This window comes from Passer montanus, unplaced genomic scaffold, assembly GCF_014805655.1.
Source record: "Passer montanus isolate IOZ18808 unplaced genomic scaffold, ASM1480565v1 scaffold172, whole genome shotgun sequence".
Lineage (NCBI taxonomy): Eukaryota > Metazoa > Chordata > Aves > Passeriformes > Passeridae > Passer > Passer montanus.
The window spans coordinates 542,400-554,899 of NW_024364493.1; the positions used below are offsets into that span (position 1 = coordinate 542,400).

Here is a 12,500-nt window from a genome sequence, read left to right on the forward strand (position 1 = left end):
GATGAGAGGAGCGGCTTCGCGGATGGCTGCGGGAGCGCTGTCCCCCGACGGTGCCCGCCGCGCCCCCTCCGCTCCCGGCCGCGCTGCAGCGGGGCCGCCCGGACACGTCGAGCCCGCGGCGGAGGGGCGACAACGGGCACGACCCCCGCCCGCCGCTCGTGGGATCAGGGCTCAAGGCGGCGGGATTCCTATCCTGCCCGAATCCCGGGATTCGTTCCTGCCCTGCTCCTGGGCTTCGAGCTGCGGGCGCTCCCGGGGTTCGGTCACGGGGCGCTCCCGGGATCGATCCCTGCCGTTCTCGGAATCCGAGCACCGTTCTTCTAAATCCTTCCCTGCCGCTCTGCGTGTTCGGACGCGGGGCGATGCCGGCATCCATCCCTGCCCCGTTCCCAGATTCATCCCCGCTGTCCCCGGCTCCATCCCTATGCCGCTCACGGATCCATCCCCGCTGTTCCCGTTCCCATCCCTGCCCCGTTCCCGTTCCCATCCCTGCCCCGTTCCCAGATTCATCCCCGCTGTCCCCGGCTCCATCCCTATCCCGCTCACGGATCCATCCTCGCTGTTCCCGTTCCCATCCCTGCCCCATTCCCGGTTCCGCTCCCGGGGTCCGGGCGCAGGGCGCCCCCTGGCGGGCCGCGGGGCGGGCCCGGGGCGCTCCCCGCACACCCCGGGACACCGGGACACCGGGACACGGCGGCTCCCTGGGGCCTGGGAACCGCGACGTGAGCCCCGGTAGGGCGGTAATACCGCGTACTGCCCGCCGGTACCGGGGAGGGAAGGAGGGAAGGAAGGGAAGGAAGGAAGGAAGGAGCTATTCAGTTCTGGCATCCCTCTAAACGTTTGGAATACCTTTGAGCATGCACTGCAAAAATCTGCCCTGGCACACGCAGAGCTCTGGACTGGGACGTGCTCACATGTGCACAGGGGGCAACAATCTCTACTTCTAAACATTTTAATGTCTCGATCAAATCTACCTGATTTTTCTTGCTATTTCGTTTTAAAGATGCCCACTTGGCACTTTGAAGCAAGACATTTTTTGTCTGAATCAAACTGCCCCGGAGTCTTTCCTCCTCCTGAACATTTGGGGTTATAAATAGAGGGAGAATTTGTATAGAACCAGTCACACAACATTTTTGGCTCCAACAGATGTGGTGTTTCATGTGCTTTCCACACATCTTGGGGATGGGGTCTCAGCAATTAATAGTTTGCAGGAATATTCTGTTATTAGCAACTGTTTCTTGTTCCTGCTCTCGTTAACAACTTAATGCACCTGGCAAAGTAAAGGTCATTGGGAATTTTTCAAAGAAATGCTGTTTCTGTGGGAATATCCCTCAACTCTGGGGTAAAATGTACAGAGGAAAAAACCCCAGACAGACAGAAAATAATTTCTGTTCAGAAAACAGCCAATAGCCACCGAACTCAGGTTCCTGCCTCAGACCTGGGCTAAAGCTCTGTGCTAAATGTTTGCAGCTCTTACATGAAAAGCCAAGGGTGAAAAGTTCTTGTAGAAGACCCCAGCGCACTTCTCCATCTCAGTGAAGATTTTATTTAGATATGAATCACCAAAACAATTCTGTACTGAAGCTCCCACTCTTTTCCATCCATCTTTCACTGCTTTGGTAATCATGAGCTCCTAATCCCTTTGGAGTCCCTCAGGGCAAACAATTCACGGTAGAAAGCCAAGCAAGGACAAAAAAAAAAATTAAACCAGCCTCTGGTTAACTTAAAAGAAATTCCCACTTTGCAATTCTTTACTACAAACAAACAAACAAACAAAACCCTGCAGTGTTCTACAAGAGCATTTCTCTGTCTCTTTTTTTTTTTTTCCAGGTCCATAGATTTCTTGCTTATTTATGTATTTTATTTATTCCCCCTCCCCAGAAATATCTGGATGTTAAAGTCTGGTATTGACCATTCCCCCCTTGCCCACTGGTGATGGAGCTGAGTGGATTTTGCTGCAATGTTTATTTCTGTTTCTAGACTTTCACTCGTACCATTCCATTGTAAACAGATAATTATTATTTCATTAGTGTTGCAATTCAGAATTAATTGGCTAATTTACACATGGATCAATTGTATAAATGTGATGTTTGTGATAGGTGCTTGATATGATTTAAAGTAATTGTTTATTTTCGGGTTTTGGCTGTATTGTATTGCAAAGTGATTTATCTCCTTATTTATCCTGTCTCAGCACTGCCTCTTCTTTTCCATTATTTTTTCTAAAGAGCTGCACTCCTGCCAGGCTGGAGCATGAGCCCGTGTGCTGTGATTCTGTGGTGCCCCACTGCTCCAAAAGGCTGGGTGTGCAGAGCACAGCAGGAATCACCCAGTGCAGCCCCTGCTCCACCCAGATTCCTGCCCCACCTGTATCTGCCACCCCTGAGCACAGGTGACAAACTTTGGGTCACCTCGGGTTCAGCTTTCTCCTTTCCATCCTGAGGAAAGGGCAGGGCTGAGCTTCCTTGCTCCTTTATTTGTCCAAGTGGGAGCTCTCCTGAAGAAATTTGCACATCTGGGCTTCCAGATATTGTGGGGAAGCAGAATTCCAGCCAGGCACTGCTTGATTCCGTGGCTGACATTAAACATACTCCCACAGGAGAACGCTGAGGCACCTCCTGGCATCAGAGTTTGGGTGTCCAGAGGGAGAAGGAAGGGATGAGAAGACATTTAACAGCTTGCCCCATGCACAAACTCTCCTTTCCCAGGCAATCAAAATGAATCCTTCCACCATCAGATTTTGGAGCTCCTGTCATGCTGTCCAGGCATATAAACACAATTTTGTGAATGCCAGAGGTGAACTGCTGCAGAGTCTGAGCTCAATGGGTCTCCATATCCTATTGCAAATCCTTTCATATTATCAGGGCCTTTTTAAAATCTGACTTCCTCAGCACTTCTCTGTCAGTCTTTCAAGTGCTCCTTCTGAATTGCATGGCTGGAAACAAACAGAGCTCACCCAGAGAAGGGATGCTACTTTCTCTTCAAAAGGAATGTCTCTTGTGGGATGTATTTGATAAGGATGTTTTATTCAAGACTGGGAAAAACTACAAGGGAGTTATGCTTGGAAGCCTGTCTCAGGTTTCCCCGGGCTGAGTGGATCAGGGTGTTTGAGATGTGCGTGGGTTGAGAGGTATTTTGGAACAGTTAAAGTTGTTCCCTTATTATGCCTTACAATGGCATTTTTGTACCTTTAAATGGAAGGCTTTGTTGGCTCTGTTTTCCAGTGGCTTCCTGGCAAGCTGAGAGTCCTCCCTGACAAATATTAGAATCTCCTAGTGCTTCAAGAAAGCAGGTTGTTCAATTTATCAGACTTTTATTTCTGAGGCTCATCACAGTGCGGTGTCTGACTCACAGAGATGGCATTTTTATCAGAGAAGGGGAGAGATTTCTGGGTTGTGATGTTTTTGTGAAACAAGTGCTGCTGCAAATTCCCTGTAATTTGGAGTGAATCCACAGGGACAGAACTGATGAGGGGATCTAAGCACAGACTTTGTCTCACAGAGCACTACACAGGTACTCTATAGAATGTGAGAAAATGCTCTGATCTCATCACAAGCTCCTACCACATATCCTTTGCTTTTGTCACTTTGTCTTGCCCACCAGAATAATTTCTGGAAGGTTTCATCACCCTGGCATTAGTCATGTGGGCACAATTTATTACTTCCACAGGTGAACTCACTGAATGGAGGTCAGCAAAATACACTGCAGGAAATCCTTTGTGAGAAGTATCACTGGAGGATTTGAAGGCAGAGCATGTGCTGTTCTTTAACATCTTATCCAAACATAAACTTCAGCTCATCTTTCAAAATCTGTCAGGATGGAGACACCCAAGGAAAAATGAATAGATGGTGGCTTTGCAGCTTTATATCTGAAGCCCATATATATATGGGCTGGTTTATATATATATATATATATATATATATATATATATATATAGCGGCTTTGCAGCTTTATATCTGAAGCCCAGTGCTTTTATAGCTGGTTGTAAACTCTGAATCATGTAAAAAAGTAAAAATACCCAAATATCAAAACCAGGACTATGTAAACATCAGGATTGGTGAAATCCTAAATAAGCAGATGTGGCCATAAATATGTCATTTATTAAATCCACAAAGGAATTTTGTCACCACACCAAAAAATGCTGAGTATTTCCAGCTCCTCCTGAACCAGAAAATTGCTGCAGAGCTCTGTGGTGACTGTGGCTAGAAAAGAGGTGTTCAGAGCCACACTCAGCTTTCAGATCTCAGATCCCAACTCTCCATTTGCAGAGAGCCACAGAAAGCAGAGCAGATCCAATGTTTGTGTGCAGGGCAGCTGGATAATGTGCAGTTTTAGGAGTTCTTAAATAATCATTGATTTCAAAAGTGTTACAGCCCATTGACTCAAAAACCAGCTGCTTATAAAGCCTCTCGTGCTCCTACCACAGATCCTTGGCAATTGTAGGAGAGTTATTCTGGACGTACCTACTGAACATGAGCTGTGCCTTGAATTTCATGGGAAGATCCTCAGATCACCCTCATTTTCCTGTTAATGTTTGCTGTAGCTGGCATGACAGCCTGAACCAGCTTGTTCTGAGTCAGCAATCCCCAAAATACCTCGTGGTTTCACAAAATAAATGAATGATGGGGTCGTTTTGTGCTTCCACAAGAGCTTCTTTGTCAAAACCTCCGTGTGCTTTGCACTTATCAATGACTCTGCCAGTCCCCAGGGATGGCTGCTCCCCAGGGAATCTCGGTGTTCCAGGAATCCCAGGGAGCCAAAGTGATGCTCACACCACAGGAGGCTCCTCCTCCCTCGTTTGGCTGGGGAATCTCCAACGTTTCTTTTCTTCAGATACTCAGAGTTGAAGTTCTCCCGTTGCTCCTATGGTGCACAGACTCTCTTCTACCTGTTCTACAGGGAAAGGAATGTTTTTGGCCTTCTTTCACAACCTTCCTGTAATTGCAGGGAAAACTTTATCCTAGACAACAAAGGTGCTTATTTCTAAATATATTAATACAAGTGCACGACTTCACATTATAAAAACAAAGTATCAGAGGCCAAGAAATGACTGCACAAATTTCACATCATCCTACTTTGAGCCACAGCTTTACATTGAAGTTTTTCTTTGTTTGTTTGTTTTGTTGTTTTGGGTTTTTTTTACATTGCTGCTTTTTAAAAATTATACAATTGAAAATTTGGAGATCTATTAGAAAACCAAGCATTATAGAGAAAATATTTTTAATGCATTTTGGTTAAACATTAGCACTACACATCAGAAATTCATCAGTAATAAACCTGGTGGAAGCAATGCTGGTGGAGAGCAGCAGAAGGGTTGAATGCAGGTTGTGCAAAACTTATAACACCATCACAGCCATTGTAGTTACACCTTTTTTTGAGCAAGAGAAGATTCCCTTTGGAATTAAGACACAGGGACCCAACCAGTTCAGAGTGGTGGCTGGAAACTCCTTCCTCATATGAAGATATGAAAAGCAGCTATGAAGAATTGACAAAATACAACCAAGGGTGATTTTTTCCACATCATTTTAGATTAGCAGATTTTTGGCTCGTCATTAAGGATCTGTAAATAAGATTAAAAAAAAAAATAGAACCAAAATGATCAAAAGGGACTGTGTGGAGTTAAACACCTTCTCAAGGTGGTAGGTAAGGCATTAGCAGATTTTTGGCTTGTCATTAAGGATCTGTAAATAAGATTTAAAAAAAATATATAGAAACAAAATGATGAAAAGGGACTGTGTGGAGTTAAACACCTTCTCAAGGTGGTAGGTAAGGTAAATAATAATAAAAGATTATGTATGACAGAAAGTGGAAGACTTCCAGCTGGGCATACGCATGAAATGCAACACATTTAAACAATGTTGGGCATCTACAGAGCAGTAGAGTTGCCAAAATAACAATTTTAACATAGAAATAAACAATAGCTGTTTCTCCTCAGCAGCCTGACGTGTATCCTTGCTGTGTGCTCATCCCCAGAGTGTGACATCTAACTTATGTGTGCAACGAAAAAACCCCTCACCACGTAACACAACCCACCCAGACCACATGTTAACTTAAATATTCCAGTCGGGAAAATCCTGTACAGTGCACATCCCACTGCCACGAGAGGTTTGTTATGGACTGCTGTGCTGGAGAGCTGCAGTGGGGTGAAGGACAGAGGAAATGCAGAAAGACTCGGGGGCCAGCGTGTGAATGACACCTCTGCTGTTTGTTTGTTTGTTTGTTTGTTTGTTTGTTTGTTTGTTTTTGGCAGCCAGGGCTGCTCCGAGGGAGAGGATGAGGCGCTGTCTCCCCAGTGAGAGATCCTGATTTGATTCTGCTCTGGCCACTTGTAAAGCACTGAACGCGATCAGAGAGTGCAGAGCCCCGATCAGGATCTCCAGATGTCCTTGGGAATGCCCTTCACCTTCACGATCAGGCTCTGAAATGATGATATATTGATCGGAAGGCCTGGCAGCAGCGTGAGGTATTGATAAGCAGCGCTGATATTTCAGGTGGCAAACACGGGTGGGGGAGGCGATTTGTTTAAATATCTCCAGCTGGGAAACTTGTGCGATATTGGCCACCAAAAGGTCTCTGCTTTTTGTCTGGGGACAGATTTCCATCTGAAGCCGCGGAGATTAATTTCTGGAATGGTGGTGCTAACGCCAATAAACACCAATCCAGCGGTGGGCGGATGGAGGGAGCGGCGGATGCTCCCCGCTCGCCCTTCAGCACCACGGGCAGCGCCGGGAGCGCCGATCCCATCCCGGGACATCCCGGGATAGCGCTGCCCGGGCGGGATGAAGGGCCACAGTCCTGTCTGCTCCCGGGGTTGTGGGACAGAGAAGGAGAGGATTTAATAGCTGTATGTTAAAGGAAAAAAAAAATTAAAAACAATTAGAGGTTTGCTGCTATTGTAAAAGCTTCAAACAACCAAATAATTAACTGTATATAATTAATATATATTATTGAATTAGCTTGTCATCTCTGCCCTGAGATTACAAGCTAAATCCAGGATCCTTTGTCTGGGTTCTCCAAACTTTCTCAGACAAATTAAAGAGGATTACATCTTTATATTAAAATAATATCAAAGAATTTCATTACGGGACATGAGAATTGTTTTCCTTTCCAACAGTGTTGATGCATTGCCCTGTTTATCCCCCAGCTGGTATTTTTTGTACTTCTCAGGGATATATCAAAGTTTATGCAGTACGTGTAACTCGGAGGAGATGGAAAAGGCATTGACAATATTAATTGTTTCATAAATAGCGTCAGAGAGGATATGCTTTTTATAACCTTGGTTTAAACCCTGTTAGTGAAAAACCAATACCCTGCCATTTGTTTATACTTTTCTTGGCGTACAAGGCAGATATATTAGAGAGAATGAAGCCAATAAAAGGTTACAGGCAGCCTTTTCCACTCTCAACTTTTAGGCATGGCCCCTTTTTCAAAAGAAAACTGTCTTTTATTTTGGAACATTATAACCATTCCACCTGTCTGTAAAAATGAATGAAGAACCAGAAATTACAAAGGAGCAAATAGAAAGGACCCTTTGCTTTTAGGTGAGCACTTCTTCACACAAGCAATTCCACAGGCTCCACCAGGAGCAATTCCATGCCTCCACAAGTACCTGCTGAGGCAGAGGGAGGAAGGGCTCCACCAGCCAGCCCAGCACTGTGGGGGTCTCTGGGACAAAGCTGCCTCAGAGAAAAAGGCTTTCAGCATGGAAAAAAAACCACTTTTTTTTTCAGTGTTCTTATTTGGATCCAAGAAGTTTATCACAGAAGAAGTCCTGAGGATGGAAAGAGGAACTGCAAAAAATCCCAAAGGCAAGAACATGACTGAAAGTTTCAGAAAAGGAAAACACCATGCAAACTAATTACTGGAGGTTTTGCAAAAGTTTTTAATCCAAACAATGGTAAAAGAGACTCCTGAAAAAACCCTTTGCACTTTCCTTTTATTTCCTTTGTTCAGCATTTTAGTCCTGGCAGGAAGGGACAAGGAGGCAGGTTTTTGTGGGTTTACCTGGTAGGGTGTGGTGGGTTTGGTCTGCTGAACATTTTGAAATGTTTAAAGTGTTCAAAATGTTTTAATCATGTTCTATGCAGTGTCACATGCAAAAGAAATACAACCCTTGCACATCTTTAAACAAGAGTTTCAGTGCTGTCGTGTTCTGCTGTATTAATATTACAGTTTTGGAAGATATGTAGCATAGCAGCAGCTAACTGAGGGCTGGAACATTGGAAACCAAGAGAACAAAGAAGGAAATGTCATTCAGTATTGCTGGAAATTCCATAGAAATTCATGAAAATGTTCTGTGCATGGGGTTTTTTTTCATAGCACGAAATGGCCCCACTGCAGCCTTGAGTCCCTTCTGCAGGATGCCCAGAGCATCATTATCCTTGGGACAGGCACTCCCTGGGTTTTCCCTTGGTCTGTGCACAAGGAATGTGAGGGTTGATGTCCTGGCTTTCAGAGCAGCTCTGCATGGATCATCTCCTACAACTTCAGGAACTTTCTGTGTAGAATCTGTGGCAATTCCATAAAGTTCCTTACCAGAGGGAACACCAAGGCATGGTCCTTTCTCCATTTCAGCAGCAGAGGTGAGGAGGCTTTGCCCAGCAATCACTTTTATTCCAGACCTATTTGTTGCTCAGGCTACAATAAATCAGGAGTATCTGTCTTCTTCAGCATCTCTCAGACCCAGAACCCAGAAGGTTTTTAGGAACATGCTCCAGAAAAGTGGAAACTTGCTGAAAAACAGAGGAAGAAAAGTCAGAGGTACCTGTGGAGGCACAGGGTGTCAAAGCCAGGCAGAGATCAGATTTTTCATTCGCCTCCCAGCCTCTGCACACCCAGACTCCTGCAGTACCTGGAGAGGACTGTCAGATACCTACAGAGGTAAGGAAAGCAGTAAGAATAAAGAAAGCAGGAGGAATAAATTCTGTCTGGGAGGTGCTCCCATGTGTTGCCCACAGCTGATTGTAGCTTAGCCCCGTGGTGTGTGTAATGCTGTGCTGGGACAAGAAGAGAAAGAACCACGTGGAGCAGAGGTCTCCACCTTGAACCCTCCTGTGATCTGGTCAGAGGGAAGAGATCAGGGTGATGAAAAGTACATTTTAAAGAGCCACATTTCACCCCTTTTCCAGCACAACTGTTTCCAGTTGCTCTGGAAGGCCAACAGAGACAGGAAGGGAGAATTTCCCCTCTCAGTGCAAAAGCAGATGTGACAGCTGGTGGACTCTTGTAAAGTCTTCACCTAAATCCTGTTAATCTCACTGTAAACTCCACTCTCCAGCCCCAGGCTTAGAGAACACAGTGCAGCCCACCCATGGCACCGAGGCTGGCCCAGCACCACCCTTCTGCCACCCCCCACATCTGAGACACCACAGCCAAATCCCATGTCCAGCCTTGCTCCTCAACCTGCCAACTCCAATGACATACAATCAAATCAAAGCCTTCCTGACGCTCTGGGGCTCCCTGCCCATCCTCCCTGCGAGGCTGGGGCTTTAATTTCACCCTTCTCACAGCAGCAGGCTCCCAGGGCAGGCAGCAGGGTCATGGCTCACGTGCTGTGGGGAGTAATGATGATCCAGAAAGCAAACGGAGGTGGGCACTGAAGGAGAAATCACTTATGCAAATAGAAATATTTTCAGTAATGATCAACAGCATGAGAAAGAATATAGGAAAAATTACATTAGGCAGAGGAGTTTCATTTTTAAAATGTTCCCTAAGTGCTAGAAATCTTCCCATCTTCATTTTTCCCTTTAAACTCTGTCATTTGTACAGCCTATTAACCTTTAACTTTATGACTATCCTAACGTGAAATACTGGCAGCATTTAAGGCTGAGAATACTAGAGAGCTACCTTTCTGGTTGGCAACAGAGGTGAAGCACTTTCTTTTAAATCAGTCATTTTTAATATCAGTCATATACACACAGCATCAGAGACACTATTTTTAGATTCACGTGCTGGTGTTACTTATAATAAATGCGCTACAAACCCCAGAGATCTTACAGAGCCCTTCTTGTCTCTTCCCTCTCAGTTCATCTCCCTAATTGTAGCCTTCAATTCTGCTCAGAAGCAGAGGAGAAAATTAAATCAAATCACTTCCTTCAAACTCCCTCTTTCCTGCTCTTAAAAACGACAAAGCAAAATTAATTATTTGTGTTTACGAGAGTGGCTGAGGGGTTGAGCTGAGGCTGACACTTGGTGTGAGGCCCTGAGCCAGTTTTTCCAGCCTTTTCTGCCCTGCAGAGCTGGCGTGGGGCAGGTGAGGAGGGGTGATTGAGTCTCCCAAAAGGTGGTGGAGGTGAAGTGTCTGGTGGGGCAGTGAGAGCTGGGGCTGCATCGATCCCTCCTGGGGCAGGGATGGCAGAGCCTCAGCACGGAGCTTGTGAGGCTTTAATTGTTCCCATCAGTCCAAGCCTCAGCAGTGACCAGGGCTGCTCACACCTGGGGAGGGGAAGCTCTGTTATTGGTAGCTGAATCAGCCAGGGATGAGGGGGATGATCTCTTGGGAATCTGCTGGAATTTGAAATGTAAAGAACTCTTAGAACTATTATACTAAATATAATATAATATAATATAATATAATATAATATAATATAATATAATATAATATAATATAATATGTTTATTATATTATACTATTATATTATGCTATACTATTATATAATATTATAATATTATACTAAGGAATAGAGAAAGGATAGAGACAGAAGGCTAGAAAGAATGATCATGAAAACTCGTGATTCTCTCTTCGACTCCTGACACAGCTGGACAGTGATTGGTCATTGAGTTAAGGAAAGAATGATCATGAAAACTGTGATTCTCTCTGAGTCTTGACACAGCTGGACAGTGATTGGTCATTGAGTTAAAACAATTCACATGAGCCCAATCAAACAATGAGCACTTGGTAAACAGTGTCCAAACACATTCCAAGGCAGCAAAACACAGGAGGAGCAAGTCAGATAATGATTGTTTTCATTTTTCTCTGAGGCGTCTCAGCTTCCCAGGAGAAGAAATCCTGGCAAAGGGATTTTTCAGAAAATGTGACAGTGACAGGTGCTCCCTTCCTGGGTGAGGGACATGGGCAGTGCTGGTGCTGTGATTTTAATGCAACAATCAGATATTTAAAACCCAGCCTGTGTTTAATTGCTGCTCTGAGTGGCAGCAGCAGGATCTGGTGCTCACACACCTCACTGCCCCAGTGCTGGGAGGGAAACGTGGCACCAGCCTCACAGCAAGATGGCATTTGCCCCAATCCTGAAATCAGGTGATCCCAGTTCTTCTTTTTTATTTTAAAAGTAGGTATGTATTACTGTAGCTGCTTTTTAATAAGAGATGGGACTACTGTTGGGTTAAGAATGATTCATTGCTCAGATAAGCATCAGTTTCAGAGGTTGTGAGGTTTTAAAGGAGCAAGTAATTGGTTATAGCTCAAGGGTAGTCACAAGTTTTTTGTTATATCAACTTCTAATCTAATGAATGGATGCTACAAGGTTTATTTTGGTTGTTTTTTTGGTTTTTTTTTTTGACTTACCACTTAATTTTGTTGTTCTGTGGATACTTTTGTCTAAGGGGTTTTTGTCTCACATGCACACATGTTTCTATTATAATTTTAAACTCTTAACTTACTCTATATAGCTACTCTTACATTATAAACCCTTCACCATCTTATCAATACAGTTTTTCACTTAAGGCATATTTTTCTCTTACAACTATAGAAACATAAGTTTATGATTTTTCTGCTTAATGTCTGTGTGTTTTATTTTTACATCAATCTAAGTTTTTTTTAAGGCTATAGATCAAACTCTTCAGTGGCTGCAGAAGTTTCTGTTTTTCTGATTCCCACAGGTAAGTTGCCTAAAAGGAAGGTAAGCACAAATGAATTTGGAAGGGAAACTATGTAAAGCTGCTGGTTAATTTGGCTCCCACTCTCAGGTATTTCATTTTTGGCATTTTCCTAAAGTTTTCATCTCTCCTAGTCTTGTTTTATGGTTAGTATAAGGCCAGCCTGAAAGATAATATATTGTGACTGTTATATTATTTATTTCAAAGCCAAGTTATTGATTATTGCAGGCTGAAAATGACAAATGGCACCTGAGAAAGGCACGGTCAGCGAGTTCTATTAAAGAAATGATAGTATTGCTCATGGATTGTTAAAAGGTTCAGTTTAGATACTTTATAGGTTTATATCCATCACTATTTAATGACCAAATGATGAAAAATACGAGTCACAGGGACAATTTCTTTCTGGTACAGCTTTACATTTAAACAGTTAGCAAAATAAGAGAAAGTTTTTGTGCTAGGGGTTTATGCACCCAGACCTTGTAATCTGGGGCTGAGCTGGATTGTTTGAAAGGCAGTGATTCAATACAGGTGGCTGTTGTGCACCTGGGGCACATTGCAGTGGATCAAATCCTCCCTGTGCAGAAGGGCTGGGATGGATGGAGACCCAGGGAGGCAGGAGGGGTGTGGGGGTCCATTGTGGTACAGCCCCCAAGGAGAGTCCCCAGAGC

At 44.3% G+C, this 12,500-nt stretch overlaps 1 long non-coding RNA gene across 1 annotated transcript in view; it reads left to right on the forward strand.

The window, feature by feature from the left end:
- The first annotated feature begins 11,055 nt into the window (after positions 1–11,055).
- The window catches only part of LOC120500018, a 1,958-nt gene continuing 513 nt past the window's right edge, over positions 11,056–12,500 (forward strand). The window contains exons 1-2 of the long non-coding RNA XR_005627021.1: positions 11,056–11,289; positions 11,779–11,835. This is a non-coding gene — a long non-coding RNA (uncharacterized LOC120500018). The remainder of the gene's footprint in view (positions 11,290–11,778; positions 11,836–12,500) is intronic.